Genomic DNA, 17,579 nt, shown 5'->3' with positions numbered 1-17,579 from the left:
CCCCCCCCCCGCAATGCTCCGCTTGAGCCCGAATGTGGGCAGTCAGCGGTTGGAAAGGGAGGAGGGCCTTCACGGGGGGGGGGGGGGGGGGAGCAGAGTGTTAAATGATTCGAGATGATCTATTTGCATCGCAACAAGGCCTGATGGGTAGGCAGCAGTAGCAGCATAGTACTATGACTTTTTGAATTCCAGAAATTACATCTTGATAACCAATCATCCAACAACAAAATTAAACAGGGGTAAAATGTTCCCATGTGCAAAACATTTGATCAGACAGTTATAAATACAGCCTGAACTGTGACACCTTGGATCCCATTTCTGACACCAATTTGACAAATACAATATAAGGGTAAATGGTCCTCCTGTTAAATGTTCCTCCTCCATAGTCAATCCACCACCCGATAGCATGTCTGATACTACTAAATCTACATTTAATATAATTACATTTGATTCATTTAGCTAGGATAGTCCACTCAGTGACAATTGCCAGAGTCCATACATCTACAGAACATTCTGCTACCAGCCACCTCTCCCACAGGCAGCTGCTGTTACCAGCCACCTCTCCCACAGGCAGCTGCTGTTCCATGCTGTCCCGAGTCCCAAACCAATTATCCTGCTTCATGAATATTACAGGCAGGTGCCCCAGCGAGGCCGGGGTGGGACAGAGCTGAGGGTGGATGCCCCATGGTGTGTGTGGATTACAACCGGCTCTGACGTCTGCCTCGTGGCGGACTCCTTCGTATGATAATGACCCACAGAGACTTTGTTTAATAACGGCACTCAGCATCTGTAATATCACTGCCCCCAAATCACAGCACCTCAGGGCTGATGAGTACACCAAGGGTTTGAGAGAGAGAGAGAGAGGGGGGGGGGGGGGGGGTTGGAAAGAAGGGCTGTGAGAGAGAAATAAAATGGAAGAGAGGGTAATAAAGAGAGCTAGAGAACATTATTAAAATGCTTTCTTCCACAGTTCATACTAGGGCTTGGCGATATGGCCAAAATATCACGCTATTTAAAACAAAATCGGACAGTATTTGATGTTTTTAAAAGTTATACATTTGCTTTATGAGTAGTGCGTGACCCTAGGTTGGCAACACATACATTATAAGTGATGTCAAATGGGTCTTTCTCCATTCTGATTGGTTTATACTGTTCCAATTCAACATTTCTGCATTTCTTGCACTCAATTGAGAGAATTTCCACACTGCCACTTAGAGCTGCACGACATGGGCAAACAACCCAGGGCTTATTTTTAACCAAATGTTGCAATTGTGTTTTACAGCAAAACATTTGGGTTGAACTGTTGGAATCAGAATAATTATTCAAATTCTATAGTTAGAATATATTAGTGGGCACTTTGAATACGATGTAGTTTGACATGACAACGAATGAAAATGCCAGGGAGGGGTTATTGTGACAGGGTAGGAACCAAAGAGTTTATAAGTGTTTCCTAGGGGACCCTATAATCTTTGGCTACATTGAATGCTCTCTCTTAGCTTCATAGCGAACATGTTCTTGCTTCGTGTATTCCTCTTTGATTTAGTAGATACTGTTGCACAAACAAAATGCTGATTTAGTTCTACACCATCACTGGTATTATCAGGCGGCATAGCTAATTACGTTTGTTCTTTACTCAGTACATTTATTGACTAGCTAGCGATTAGCATTAGTGGCTAACAATCAGAGGCTAACAAGATTTAGGCCCAACTTGCTAAGAAAAGACAAGCTAGCTGTTTGCAGATGTAAGAAACACAAACGGATAGTGTAATTATAGAACGCTTGTGGTTTTATATTAAGAAGCAAAGTGAAAACAGCATTGTTATCAACATCGTTGCATGTGCTGCATTGACCACGCAGACTGAACGCAAGTGTCTCGTAGTCAAGGAACAACAAATGCGCTCCTTGAGTGTCAGGGGGCGGGGCTAGTTCTGTGTTGAAAGCAGCATAGAGAGAGAGCTGAGAGAGATGACTCAAGTAGGGAAGTAAACTATGAAAATTTACTTTAAACATTTCACAAACCAAAACATTCAAATACCGTTACAGAAAGTAAAGTAAAAACCCAAACCGGTCCTGCATCAATATTGGTATATCGTTAAATACAGTATACCGCCCAGCCCTAGTTCATTCTCATAGCTTACAAACTTTCCCTTGACAAAGGATTTAGGATGGGACTATGCATGCTGTCACAATCAGGCCAAAGACATATCAGAATCCCAGTCAGCCAAATCAAATGGAATTAAAAGGTGAAAGGTTAGAACGGAGACTTCCATACAACTTAGGGAAGTGCTACAACTCCCCATCCGGATGGAATCAGTCTGCTTTCTATTCTCTCCCTTCTTCTCTTGCCCTTTTACCAAACTGGCTAATCTTGTAAAACATTATTTTCCCACTTCCTCTCTCTGTCACCTTGCATTATTACGGGGCCTGTAATTCCCATTTGTCCCTTGAGGAATCTTTCTGTCCGGCATTGTCCCGGAGTTTAATCCAGACTTTTCCCCCAGCATTGGGGCCTCCTGAGCTCCATTCTCAACGAGGTCGGTTCGGAATATCCAATGTGTGACGCTCCCGCTATGGCAACCGACCCACCCCACCCTCTCCAGGAGGGGAGCGAGCGAGGGGGCCGAGAGGAGAGAGAGGTTCACTGAAGCTGGTAGGAGAAGTAAAGCCTTCTCTGAAGAACTGAAAAAGGGGAATTAACAGTGAACGCTGGACTGGGGTAAAGGGATGTGTGTGTGCGTTAAATGTTAAATCCACCTCTTCTCTGTGCATGGCCCCCTCACTCAGACTCCGGCTGCTAGTCACAATCAAACAGGGTCGGCTCTCCAAAACAGAGCCCTTTGAATGACACAAGCACTGCACTGTGGGGGAAGCTAATCCCACTTTAATACCTTTCCAAGTTTGGCCTCTGAAGGAATCGCGTCTTTGAGGGGGAGGGTGAGCCTGCCTGGTCTGCATGAGCGAGGAGGGGGCTCGGGCTTGACGTAAAAGGGAAGTTGGTTGCATCTCCCTCACACAGAGCTGGTCTAATGACTGCAGAGGTTCCTACATTAACCCAGAGCTGGTCTAATGACTGCAGAGATTCCTACATTAACCCAGAGCTGGTCTAATGACTCTGCAGAGGTTCCTACATTAACACAGAGCTGGTCTAATGACTGCAGAGGTTCCTACATTAACCCAGAGCTGGTCTAATGACTGCAGAGGTTCCTACATTAACGCAGAGCTGGTCTAATGACTCTGCAGAGATTCCTACATTAACCCAGAGCTGGTCTAATGACTCTGCAGAGGTTCCTACATTAACCCAGAGCTGGTCTAATGACTCTGCAGAGGTTCCTACATTAACCCAGAGCTGGTCTAATGACTCTGCAGAGATTCCTACATTAACACAGAGCTGGTCTAATGACTGCAGAGACTCCTACATTAACCCAGAGCTGGTCTAATGACTCTGCAGAGGTTCCTACATTAACCCAGAGCTGGTCTAATGACTGCAGAGGTTCCTACATTAAGCCAGAGCTGGTCTAATGACTGCAGAGATTCCTACATTAACCCAGAGCTGGTCTAATGACTCTGCAGAGGTTCCTACATTAACCCAGAGCTGGTCTAATGACTGCAGAGGTTCCTACATTAACCCAGAGCTGGTCTAATGACTCTGCAGGGATTCCTACATTAACCCAGAGCTGGTCTAATGACTGCAGAGATTCCTACATTAACACAGAGCTGGTCTAATGACTCTGCAGAGATTCCTACATTAACCCAGAGCTGGTCTAATGACTGCAGAGATTCCTACATTAACACAGAGCTGGTCTAATGACTCTGCAGAGATTCCTACATTAACCCAGAGCTGGTCTAATGACTCTGCAGAGATTCCTACATTAACCCAGAGCTGGTCTAATGACTCTGCAGAGGTTCCTACATTAACCCAGAGCTGGTCTAATGACTCTGCAGAGATTCCTACATTAACCCAGAGCTGGTCTAATGACTCTGCAGAGGTTCCTACATTAACCCAGAGCTGGTCTAATGACTCTGCAGAGGTTCCTACATTAACCCAGAGCTGGTCTAATGACTCTGCAGAGGTTCCTACATTAACCCAGAGCTGGTCTAATGACTCTGCAGAGGTTCCTACATTAACCCAGAGCTGGTCTAATGACTCTGCAGAGATTCCTACATTAACCCAGAGCTGGTCTAATGACTCTGCAGAGGTTCCTACATTAACCCAGAGCTGGTCTAATGACTCTGCAGAGGTTCCTACATTAACCCAGAGCTGGTCTAATGACTCTGCAGAGATTCCTACATTAACCCAGAGCTGGTCTAATGACTCTGCAGAGGTTCCTACATTAACACAGAGCTGGTCTAATGACTCTGCAGAGGTTCCTACATTAACCCAGAGCTGGTCTAATGACTCTGCAGAGGTTCCTACATTAACCCAGAGCTGGTCTAATGACTCTGCAGAGGTTCCTACATTAACCCAGAGCTGGTCTAATGACTCTGCAGAGGTTCCTACATTAACCCAGAGCTGGTCTAATGACTCTGCAGAGGTTCCTACATTAACCCAGAGCTGGTCTAATGACTCTGCAGAGGTTCCTACATTAACCCAGAGCTGGTCTAATGACTCTGCAGAGGTTCCTACATTAACCCAGAGCTGGTCTAATGACTCTGCAGAGGTTCCTACATTAACCCAGAGATGGTCTAATGACTCTGCAGAGGTTCCTACATTAACCCAGAGCTGGTCTAATGACTGCAGAAGTTCCTAAATTAACCCAGAGCTGGTCTAATGACTCTGCAGAGGTTCCTACATTAATCCAGAGCTGGTCTAATGACTCTGCAGAGGTTCCTACATTAACCCAGAGCTGGTCTAATGACTCTGCAGAGGTTCCTACATTAACCCAGAGCTGGTCTAATGACTCTGCAGAGGTTCCTACATTAACCCAGAGCTGGTCTAATGACTCTGCAGAGGTTCCTACATTAACCCAGAGCTGGTCTAATGACTCTGCAGAGGTTCCTACATTAACCCAGAGCTGGTCTAATGACTCTGCAGAGGTTCCTACATTAACCCAGAGCTGGTCTAATGACTGCAGAGATTCCTACATTAACCCAGAGCTGGTCGAATGACTCTGCAGAGGTTCCTACATTAACCCAGAGCTGGTCTAATGACTCTGCAGAGATTCCTACATTAACCCAGAGCTGGTCTAATGACTCTGCAGAGGTTCCTACATTAACCCAGAGCTGGTCTAATGACTCTGCAGAGGTTCCTACATTAACCCAGAGCTGGTCTAATGACTCTGCAGAGATTCCTACATTAACCCAGAGCTGGTCTAATGACTCTGCAGAAGTTCCTACATTAACACAGAGCTGGTCTAATGACTCTGCAGAGGTTCCTACATTAACCCAGAGCTGGTCTAATGACTCTGCAGAGGTTCCTACATTAACCCAGAGCTGGTCTAATGACTCTGCAGAGGTTCCTACATTAACCCAGAGCTGGTCTAATGACTCTGCAGAGGTTCCTACATTAACCCAGAGCTGGTCTAATGACTCTGCAGAGGTTCCTACATTAACCCAGAGCTGGTCTAATGACTGCAGAGGTTCCTACATTAACCCAGAGCTGGTCTAATGACTCTGCAGAGGTTCCTACATTAACCCAGAGCTGGTCTAATGACTCTGCAGAGATTCCTACATTAACCCAGAGCTGGTCTAATGACTCTGCAGAGGTTCCTACATTAACCCAGAGCTGGTCTAATGACTCTGCAGAGATTCCTACATTAGCCCAGAGCTGGTCTAATGACTCTGCAGAGGTTCCTACATTAACCCAGAGCTGGTCTAATGACTCTGCAGAGGTTCCTACATTAACCCAGAGCTGGTCTAATGACTCTGCAGAGATTCCTACATTAACCCAGAGCTGGTCTAATGACTCTGCAGAGGTTCCTACATTAACCCAGAGCTGGTCTAATGACTCTGCAGAGATTCCTACATTAGCCCAGAGCTGGTCTAATGACTCTGCAGAGGTTCCTACATTAACCCAGAGCTGGTCTAATGACTCTGCAGAGGTTCCTACATTAACCCAGAGCTGGTCTAATGACTGCAGAGGTTCCTACATTAACCCAGAGCTGGTCTAATGACTCTGCAGAGATTCCTACATTAACCCAGAGCTGGTCTAATGACTCTGCAGAGGTTCCTACATTAACCCAGAGCTGGTCTAATGACTCTGCAGAGGTTCCTACATTAACCCAGAGCTGGTCTAATGACTCTGCAGAGATTCCTACATTAGCCCAGAGCTGGTCTAATGACTCTGCAGAGATTCCTACATTAACCCAGAGCTGGTCTAATGACTCTGCAGAGGTTCCTACATTAACCCAGAGCTGGTCTAATGACTCTGCAGAGATTCCTACATTAACCCAGAGCTGGTCTAATGACTCTGCAGAGTCTGACCAGGACCCACCGTGATGAAGGTGACTAAAGTACTGACCAGGACACACCGTGATGAAGGTGACTAAAGTACTGACCAGGACACACCGTGATGAAGGTGACTAAAGTTTTGACCAGGACACACCGTGATGAAGGTGACTAAAGTACTGACCAGGACACACCGTGATGAAGGTGACTAAAGTACTGACCAGGACACACCGTGATGAAGGTGACTAAAGTACTGACCAGGACACACCGTGATGAAGGTGACTAAAGTACTGACCAGGACACACCGTGATGAAGGTGACTAAAGTACTGACCAGGACACACCGTGATGAAGGTGACTAAAGTACTGACCAGGACACACCGTGATGAAGGTGACTAAAGTACTGACCAGGACACACCGTGATGAAGGTGACTAAAGTACTGACCAGGATACACAAGTCAACATAGGTCTTGTTTGTTGTACATCTGATGTCTGTGTGTTTGTTTGTGTCCAGGATTGATATAGATCCTTATCGATCCCCCAGCCCACACACCAGCCCACACACCAGCCCACACACCGGCCCACACACCGGCCCACACAACAGCCCACACGATTTCACTGATATTAAATCCCCATTGCTTATTTCTGAAGCAAGTTGAGTGCCATAACTAGGCTTCATTTTGATGAAGTTAGAGGCATAACGTTGTTGTGTATGCTCGGGTAACACACACACACACACACACACACACGCACACACACACACACACACACACACACACACACACACACACACACACACACACACACACACACACACACACACACACACACACACACACACACACACACACACACACACACACACACACACACACACACACACACACACACACACACACACACACACACACACACACACACACACACACACACACACACACACACACACACACACACACACGCACACACACACACACATTAGATATTTGGCTTGAGAATTCGTCTCTGTGGCCTCCCACCACCAGGGTTGCCCCAACGTCCCAGCAGCATCAATATTGACACAGGACGCTACCCAGCTCTTTCTCTCTCTGCACGAGGAGTCTGGCTGTCTCTAGTCAGTCTCTGTTTGGGAATGGAGAGTTAATCCCCAAGGATGGTCGACAACAGACTCCCCACTGAGATCATTGCTTTCTCTCTGGCTTTTCATCTCAACGTTTAATCTCTCTCTCTCGGTCTGTCTCTTTCTCAATCTCTCTCTCTCACTCTGTTTTTCTCTCTCGTTCTCTCTTTTCTCCTTTTTCTCTCTCACTCTCGTTTTTTTGTGTGCCTGTTTCTCTCAAGAATGAAGACCTTAGGAATTAAATAGTCATGATTTGTTTTGTTGTTAAGGGTTAAGAATGACTTTCTCAAACCCAGCATATAAGTACATACAGTGGGGAGAACAAGTATTTGATACACTGCCGATTTTGCAGGTTTTCCTACTTACAAAGCATCTAGAGGTCTGTAATTTTTATCATAGGTACACTTCAACTGTGAGAGACGGAATCTAAAACAAAAATCCAGAAAATCACATTGTATGATTTTTAAGTAATTAATTTGCATTTTATTGCATGACATAAGTATTTGATCACCTACCAACCAGTAAGAATTCCGGCTCTCACAGACCTGTTAATTTTTCTTTAAGAAGCTCTCCTGTTCTCCACTCATTACCTGTATTAACTGCACCTGTTTGAACTCGTTACCTGTATAAAAGACACCTGTCCACACACTCAATCAAACAGACTCCAACCTCTCCACAATGGCCAAGACCAGAGAGCTGTGTAAGGACATCAGGGATAAAATTGTAGACCTGCACAAGGCTGGGATGGGCTACAGGACAATAGGCAAGCAGTTTGGTGAGAAGGCAACAACTGTTGGCGCAATTATTAGAAAATGGAAAAAGTTCAAGATGACGGTCAATCACCCTCGGTCTGGAGCTCCATGCAAGATCTCACCTCGTGGGGCATCAATGATCATGAGGAAGGTGAGGGATCAGCCCAGAATTACACGGCAGGACCTGGTCAATGACCTGAAGAGTGCTGGGACCACAGTCTCAAAGAAAACCATTAGTAACACACTACGCTGTCATGATTTAAAATCCTGCAGCGCACGCAAGGTCCCCCTGCTCAAGCCAGCGCATGTCCAGGCCCGTCTGAAGTTTGCCAATGACCATATGGATGATCCAGAGGAGGAATGGGAGAAGGTCATGTGGTCTGATGAGACAAAAATAGAGATTTTTGGTCTAAATTCCACTCGCCGTGTTTGGAGGAAGAAGAAGGATGAGTACAACCCCAAGAACACCATCCCAACCGTGAAGCATGGAGGTGGAAACATCATTCTTTGGGGATGCTTTTCTGCAAAGGGGACAGGACGAATGCACCGTATTGAGGGGAGGATGGATGGGGTCATGTATCGCGAGATCTTGGCCAACAACCTCCTTCCCTCAGTAAGAGCATTGAAGATGGGTCGTGGCTGGGTCTTCCAGCATGACAACGACCCGAAACACACAGCCAGGAGTGGCTCCGTAAGAAGCATCTCAAGGTCCTGGAGTGGCCTAGCCAGTCTCCAGACCTGAACTCAATAGAAAATCTTTGGAGGGAGCTGAAAGTCCGTATTGCCCAGCGACAGCCCCGAAACCTGAAGGATCTGGAGAAGGTCTGTATGGAGGAGTGGTCCAAAATCCCTGCTGCAGTGTGTGCAGACCTGGTCAAGAACTACAGGAAACGTATGATCTCTGTAATTGCAAACAAAGGTTTCTGTACCAAATATTAAGTTCTGTTTTTCTGATGTAGCAAATACTTATGTCATGCAATAAAATGCAAATGAATTACTTAAAAATCATACAATGTGATTTTCTGGATTTTTACAGACCTCTACATGCTTTGTAAGTAGGAAAACCTGCAAAATCGGCAGTGTATCAAATACTTGTTCTCCCCACTGTATATCATGGGTCAAACTTTCTCATCAAGTAAAGATATAAAGATGTAACTTAATGAATGCATAACCTATATATATTATATATATTTTTTTAAATTATTATTATATATTAAATATATATTATTAAGATAGTGTCAGACTAGTTATTATGGGTGACTGTACAAGGTCCTAAGGTGACTGTACGGTAGACGGCTATAGAATGTTATGGATGGCAATACAGTATCTGTGATCGCTCCATATGTGAAGGTATGTCCAGTTGACTACTGAGATCTCTCTGATTCTCCCGTAGGCGACAAAGGAGTCTTACCTCAGAGAAAGAGAAAGAGAGAGAGAGAGAAAACCAAGTCTGTGTCCCAAAATGGCACCCTACAGCCTATAGGCACTACTTTCACCCAGGGCCCATGAAGCTCTGGTCCAATAGGGTGCCATTTGGGATGCAAGTTAAAATATGAGAGACAGCCAGAGCAGACAGGAGCTACACTCTGTAACGGCCATAAACCATAGGTTTAGAGGGACACATTTCTAGTGGTCTGGCTGACGCTAAAACCTATTTGATAAGCGGATGCTGTCCGTGTTGAGTGACTGATTTTCCGTGCAATTATTATTCTAAAAAAATAATATATATATTCTCCCCCTCCACTCTTTTAAATGTCTCTTTGATGCTATAATGAACTCCGAGGCCTGTTCCCAGGGGGGCAGCAGCAGACTCTGAGGCCTGCTCCTAGGGTGCAACAGCAGATTTGGGGGGGGGGGGGGGACCTTTTCCGACCGCTCCCTCCACATCCACCTAATGAGTGAACATGTGTGCACTACAAAGTGGCCAAGGGTGTTATTAAATGCTGCAGTAGATTTAAATGGGATTTTCTTTTAGATCTGGGATATTACTGGACCAAGATGTCTCTTTATGGAAAATGCTGCATTGCGGTCGTCCGTATGGACGGCTTTGACAAATACAAGACAAGCAACAGATTTTTCCACTGCTGTCTAACAGCAGCGCCCTTATCAAAGGATCCGTCAGATAAGCCACATCCCAATCCAGTCCTCTCATGTGTGTATGAGACAACACAGTCTACTGGAAATGTCCAACCCAGGTTACATAGACTTAACGCTTCTCTTGTAAACTTCTGCAGTTGATAAAGATGAAAAGTTGGAACTCTGTGAACCAAAGAGCATTTGGCCATGAATAGAAGGGCTGGTTTGATCTTCAGATAACACCTTGAGTGGATGGATCTCACTGTACCTCCTGGACGGATCTCACTGTTCCTCCTGGACGGATCTCACTGTTCCTCCTGGACGGATCTCACTGTTCCTCCTGGACGGATCTCACTGTTCCTCCTGGACGGATCTCACTGTTCCTCCTGGACGGATCTCACTGTTCCTCCTGGACGGATCTCACTGTTCCTCCTGGACGGATATCACTGTTCCTCCTGGACGGATCTCACTGTTCCTCCTGGACGGATCTCACTGTTCCTCCTGGACGGATCTCACTGTTCCTCCTGGACGGATCTCACTGTTCCTGTTTGACCGTTCCGACATCAACTAATAGAAACAATGAATATGTTCTCTTTCTCAGTGAGGTTTTCAGACATTGGCAAAACAGATAAAGAAGAAAGGGTAGTTGGCCCTTGTAGGGACTTTACAAAAAGCTCACAGTTACAATTCACTCTCAATTTAAATCCACTCTTATTGCAAATTCAGAAATGATCTCACAATTACAGTGAGTAAAAGGGTAAGTACAAAGAGTTAAGAGCACCGTAACTTAGCATCAGTATCACAGGTCAGCACCTAGCTATAATTACTAACTGCAGGGACAAATGAGCCAAATCCAAAAGATGCTTTCACTTCGGTCCCCGGGGACGGCTGGAGCGAGCGGTTAAATCACCTACTACTTCTCTGTGTATTAGCATGTTAATGACCTTTACATTGAGCTCCTTTGTTTTTTAATTAAGCTCCCAGCAGGTATGGGAGGGAGAGAGGGAGAGAGGGAGAGAGAGAGAGAGGGAGAGAAGAGAGGGAGAGAGGGAGAGGGAGAGCGAGAGAGGGAGAGAGAGAGACAGGGAGAGAGACAGGGAGAGAGGGAGAGAGGGAGAGAGAGAGACAGGAAGAGAGGGAGAGAGAGAGAGAGAAGGAGAGTGAGAGAGAGGGAGAGAGAGAGAGAGAGAGAGAGAGAGAGAGGGAGAGAGACAGTGAGACAGCGAGAGAGAGAGAGAGCGAGAGAGAGAGAGAGGGGGAGAGAGAGACAGGAAGAGAGGGAGAGAGCGAGAGAGAGGGAGAGAGAGAGAGAGCGAGAGAGAGAGAGAGAGGGGGAGAGAGAGGGAGAGCGAGAGAGACAGGAAGAGAGACAGGAAGGGAGACAGGGAGTGGGGGAGAGAGAGAGACAGAGCATAGAAAGAAAGAATGAAGGAGAGAGAGAGGGGTGTGATCCAGGTCTTCGGGTGCTCTAAGTATCATTAAAATTCATCCAGTCTAGTTCCGGTGTATGAGAATGTCCCAGGTACACTAACATACAACTTCAACAAAATCCAAACTATAGTGTCTTACGTAAGACTAAGGATGCAACATGTACCAGGGTGAGCATGCTGGACTCTGAACAGCACATAACCAAGCCACAGAACCACCACCAGGCCACAGAACCACCACCAGGCCACAGAACAACCACCAGGCCACAGAACCACCACCAAGCCACAGAACCAACACCAAGCCACAGAACCACCAACAGGCCACAGAACCACCATCAAGCCACATAGTGACCACCAGGCCACCAGGCCACAGAACCACCACCAGGCCACAGAACCACCACCAGGCCACAGAACCACCAACAGGCCACAGAACCACCACCAGGCCACAGAACCACCACCAGGCCACCAGGCCACAGAACCACCACCAGGCCACCAGGCCACAGAACCACCACCAGGCCACAGAACCACCACCAGGCCACCAGGCCACAGAACCACCACCAGGCCACAGAACCACCACCAGGCCATAGAACCACCACCAGGCCACAGTATCACCACCAGGCCACAGAAACACCACCAAGCCACCAAGCCACATAGCGACCACCAGGTCACAGAACCACCACCAAGCCACAGAAACACCACCAAGCCACATAGCGACCACCTAGCCACAGAACCACCACCAAAAGAGAGAGAGAGAGAGAGAGAGAGGGGGAAAGAAAGAGAGAGAGAGAAGGAAAGAGAGAGAGAGAGAGAGAGAGAGAGAGAGAGAGAGAGAGAGAGAGAGTGAAGGAGAGGGAGGGAGAGAGAGTGAAGGAGGGCTTAGAGATGAGGCCCATTGAAGAGGTCCTTTTCTTTCATCATTGGCTCCCTGCCACTCTGGTAGGTTAAAGCCCGGAGCACACCATAAAAGTGACCGGACCGACGGGACTAAAGGAATGGTGTTGAAATGGGAGAGAGCAGCAGGGCGGCCGGTGGGGGAGAGGTGTAGGGGTAGTAGTGGCAGGCAGGTACACAGGCCTCTGTGTTGTGTTTGGACAGCTGCAGACTCCTGACTCTTTTCAGCAGCTAGCAGCAATCTATACAGAGGCGGTCCGTTTACACAGCGCCACCTGCTGTCACCATAGGGCTAATAGATAAAGGATGAGAGAGAGAGAGAGAGAGAGAGAGAGAGAGAGAGAGAGAGAGAGAGAGACAGAGAGGAGAGAGACAGAGAGGGAGGGGGAGAGAGAGAGAGAGAGGAGAGAGAGAGAGAGAGAGAGGAGAGGAGAGAGAGAGGAGAGAGAGAGAGAGAGAGAGGAGAGAGAGAGAGGGGGGAGAGAGAGAGAGGAGAGAGAGAGAGGGGGGGAGAGAGAGAGAGGAGAGAGAGAGAGGGGGGGGAGAGAGAGGGGGAGAGAGAGAGAGAGGAGAGAGAGAGGGAGGGGGAGAGAGAGACAGAGAGAGAGAGACAGAGAGAGACAGAGATTGAGAGAGAGAGAGGGAGTGGGAGAGAGAGAGAGAGAGAGGGGGAGAGAGAGAGAGAGAGAGAGAGAGAGAGAGGAGCGAGAGCGAGAGAGAGAGAGGGGGGAGAGAGAGAGAGGAGCGAGAGCGAGAGCGAGAGAGAGGGGGGAGAGAGAGAGAGGAGCGAGGAGCGAGAGAGGAGAGAGGGGGGGAGAGAGAGAGAGGAGCGAGAGCGAGAGAGAGAGAGGGGGAGAGAGAGAGAGGAGCGAGAGCGAGAGAGAGAGAGGGGGAGAGAGAGAGAGGAGCGAGAGCGAGAGAGAGAGAGGGGGAGAGAGAGAGAGGAGCGAGAGCGAGAGAGAGAGAGGGGGAGAGAGAGAGAGGAGCGAGAGCGAGAGAGAGAGAGAGAGAGAGAGAGAGAGAGAGAGAGAGAGAGAGAGAGAGAGAGAGAGAGAGAGAGAGAGAGAGAGAGAGAGAGAGAGAGAGAGAGAGAGAGAGAGAGAGAGAGAGAGAGAGAGAGAGAGAGAGAGAGAGAGGAGAGAAAGAACCTTCTGCTAAATGTATGACCATATTAGAGACACATATTTCCCTCAGATTACACAGATCCACAACGAATTTGAAAACAAACCCAATTTTGATAAACTCCCATATCTACTGGGTGAAATAGCACAGTGTGACATCACAGCAGCAAGATTTGTGACCTGTTGCCACAAGAAAAGGGCAACCAGTGAAGAACAAATACCATTGTAAACACAAACTATATTTATGTTTATTTATTTTCCATTTTTGCACATCGCTACAACACTGTATATAGCCATAATATGACATTTGAAATGTCTTTATTCTTTTGGAACTTCTGTGAGTGTAATGTTTACTGTTCATTTTTATTGTTTATTTCACTTTTGTTTAATGTCTATTTCACTTGCTTTGTCAATGTTAACATGTGTTTCCCATGCCAATAAAGCCCTAAAATGGTACTGAATTGAGAGGAGAGAGAGAGAGGAAGTACCACAGCTTCTGTACAACACACGTTACCCACAATGAATAATTCATTACTAATACACTTGTTATTAACTGTGTAATATGTGCTTGTGTTTCCTCTATGGTACAGTATCTGTTGTATTACTTGACTAGTGGCACCTGTGCATTCCCTCTTGTGTACCATACTAGGGTCATTCATTTAAAGCTTTCTTCTAATAATTACATAAAACAAATAAAAAATAATTGACAGGGGCATTGAGCCACAGGAAACATATTCCCCGGCCACCTGTCTAATCTATAAACCCCATAGTATTTGCATGGTCCTTGTTCCAGTAACCGCTGCAAGTCTTGATCCCACTGTTGGAACTAACCCTAGGACTAAGATCTTGCATAATTAGGTCAGATGATCAATCCATTTCTGGGGGGGACAAAAAAACGTGTTAGAAAAGATACTAGGACAAGGTGAGGAAGTAGGGCGGTAGCTCCACCCACTTGTCTTGTGTGTCGGGCAGATCTACGAGCCAAATGTTCCTCTTCTCTTCAAAATAAATACCTTTTTTTTTTTAAAGCTGGTGGAAAAAGAAATCATGATTTGTCCAAATGATCAGTGACGACAAGATCTGTGTACCGGAAACAAAGTTCCTCGTTAGTCTTCGCAGCCCACAGTCTGTTGACAGACACTACAATAACCATTGTATGTTATGTCCGTCTGTCCGTGAGAGATTAGAGGTGATGGGGTAGTAGAGGATAGCTCCAGGGGGCTGATCAACGCTAATCTTTGGCCTTGGGGACAGGCGGTGAACAGGGCCAATAATGACACATCATACGTGTGAACCAATACACTGTCAAAATGCTCTGTCTTTCTTAGCATGGCCACCTTCAATGCGCTTAGTTTCCCTATTATCAGATCTGACACACACACACACACACACACACACACACACACACACACACACACACACACACACACACACACACAGAGACAGAGAGACAGCGAGACAGAGAGAGAGAGACAGAGATAGACAGAGAGAGAGAGACAGAGAGAGACAGAGAGAGAGACAGAGAGACAGAGAGAGACAGAGAGAGACAGAGAGAGACAGAGAGACAGAGACAGAGAGAGACAGAGAGACAGAGAGAGACAGAGATAGACAGAGAGAGACAGAGAGACAGAGAGAGACAGAGATAGACAGAGAGAGACAGAGAGAGAGAGACAGAGAGAGAGAGAGAGAGAGAGAGAAGGAGTGTTTATAAAGTAGCCCTGTTATTTACCCTGTGTTTACCGTACACAGAACCAACCTTACCCATCATGAGCTACTCTGGGGTTAGAAAAGGGAATCGATCAAAGCCCTCCGGGTGGCTAAAGAGAGACAAACCAGCCTGGGAGTTGATAATTACCACCTCGCCAACTCGGTCCCAGAGCCGGAGTCCTAAGAGCCAAAATAAACAGTAATATGGAGGTGGTGGTGGGGGGGGGGGGGTTCTGAAGTGGGGGTACTTGAGTATTTAAAAAAAGGGGAGTGGAGGGGGCGAGAGTTAGCATCAACGGCCCCCATTCACATCCCCTTTAATCTGTAGGGTGGTCAGAACGCTTGTGCCCCAGCTGTGCCCTAATGAAAACTCTTCAGTGGTTTGACTCTCAGAGAGGACCCAAAAGGGGCTTGGGGTCCTTTCCCACCTCCCCTTGTGCCCCTCTCTCCGGGTTCCCCCTTGACCCCCCAGCCCTCTGGCCTTAGGTTCCACATGGCCCAGAGCTTAACCACGTCTGAAAAAAAGATACTGGATTAACAAGGATAAGAGTGGCAGAGGAGAAACTGAGGGGTATAAAAACAGCCTGTGTGTGTTCCACTCCCTCTGTGTTTGTTCTCCCTCTTTAGGGACCTGGCGGCTCGAGGGGGAGGGGGAGGGGGGCTGCTTGTCCAAGTTTTAATTAGTAGGAGTAATCTGGAGATTATTGTGGAGGGTGCTGAGAAATAGGGGAAGGGAGGGTGACGTTTGCTCAGCCAAAGCTTGAAAAGTCAGAAGCGGGCATCTCGAGATTCTCCCGTCTCGGGGCTCAAAGCTCTCGCGGTGTCGCTATTGTGTGACACCAAGGGGTGGGTGGGAGACTCACCGCCCGAGACTGTCACCACCCATTTCTATACCTGTCTTCTTTTAACAGAACCTCTGTTGAACCTCTCAACCCAGAGTGGAGGTGTCTATTGGTTTTGGATGACTCCATCTTTTTGGGGTCCCCTCTGTCCTCTATTGATGTGACTTGGGTGTCAGGCGGAGGTGGGTCAGAGGCTGGGAGCTGGGTGGTCTGACATGGAGGAGACTTTAACATGGAGAGGCATTAACAGGGACTAGAACCGAGTCAACAGTGGTACTCCTCACCCTGTGAGATTCTGTGAGCAGGAGGGATGTGAGGGAGGAGGGAGGAGAAGAGGGAGGAGAGGGAGGAGGGAGGAGGAGAAGGAGAAGAGGGAGGAGAGGGATGTGAGGGAGGAGGGAGGAGAAGAGGGAGGAGAAGAGGGATGTGAAGGAGGAGGGAGGAGAAGAGGGAGGAGAGGGAGGAGAAGAAGGAGAAGAGGGAGGAGGGAGGAGAAGAAGGAGAAGAGGGAGGAGAGGGAGGAGGGAGGAGAAGAAGGAGAAGAGGGATGTGAGGGAGGAGAAGAGGGAGGAGAAGAGGGAGGAGAGGGAGGAGAAGAAGGAGAAGAGGGAGGAGACGGAGGAGGGAGGAGAAGAGGGAGGAGAGGGAGGAGAGGGAGGAGGGAGGAGAAGAGGGAGGAGAGGGAGGAGAGGGAGGAGAGGGAGGAGAGCAAGGAGAGAGATATGAGGGAGGAGAGAGATATGAGGGAGGAGAGGGGGATTACAGGGGTTGACGCAGGTGATTGGGTTGGATAGAACTGATGTCAAGTGAGTCTGAAATATTTTACATTCTTTTGTTATAGACATGTCTCTGTGTGTGGCGAATGCTCATATCCATAGCGGTTGAGGAAAGTGTTTAGAGAAATAGAACTGACGCTTAGCTGTCCCCACAAGGCATCCTACCACTATGACGCGGTTGATAGACCACCCATCAAATAAAGCTGGAATTGATACGACCAGACAAAACAAAACACATAAAAGATAAGACTCTGAGAAAATATTATTTCACACTGACCGAACCCTTACTGACAGGTGTTCTTAAATAAAAGAGAGATTGCATTGTGGGAAAGGCGGGTTGCCATGGCAGCGCTGGCAGGTTGTACGATATTAGATCTTGGCTGTGATGGAGACGTTGCATGCAGGATCTCTGTGTGAGTCCTACTGCTTAGAACCCAGACATTCCTGTCCTTAGGGTGTGTGTGTGTGTGTGTGTGTATATGTAT

The 17,579-nt window shown here is 47.4% G+C and overlaps 1 protein-coding gene across 1 annotated transcript in view; it reads right to left on the bottom strand.

Moving 5' to 3' along the window:
• LOC129819052 (LIM/homeobox protein LMX-1.2-like) overlaps positions 1 to 17,579 on the bottom strand; it is a 112,330-nt gene that overhangs the window by 23,499 nt on the left and 71,252 nt on the right. The window lies entirely within an intron of this gene.

Source organism: Salvelinus fontinalis, chromosome 21 (genome assembly GCF_029448725.1).
Source record: "Salvelinus fontinalis isolate EN_2023a chromosome 21, ASM2944872v1, whole genome shotgun sequence".
Lineage (NCBI taxonomy): Eukaryota > Metazoa > Chordata > Actinopteri > Salmoniformes > Salmonidae > Salvelinus > Salvelinus fontinalis.
Note: the sequence above shows the minus strand (reverse complement) of the source record. Positions and strands in the feature narration are given on the sequence as shown.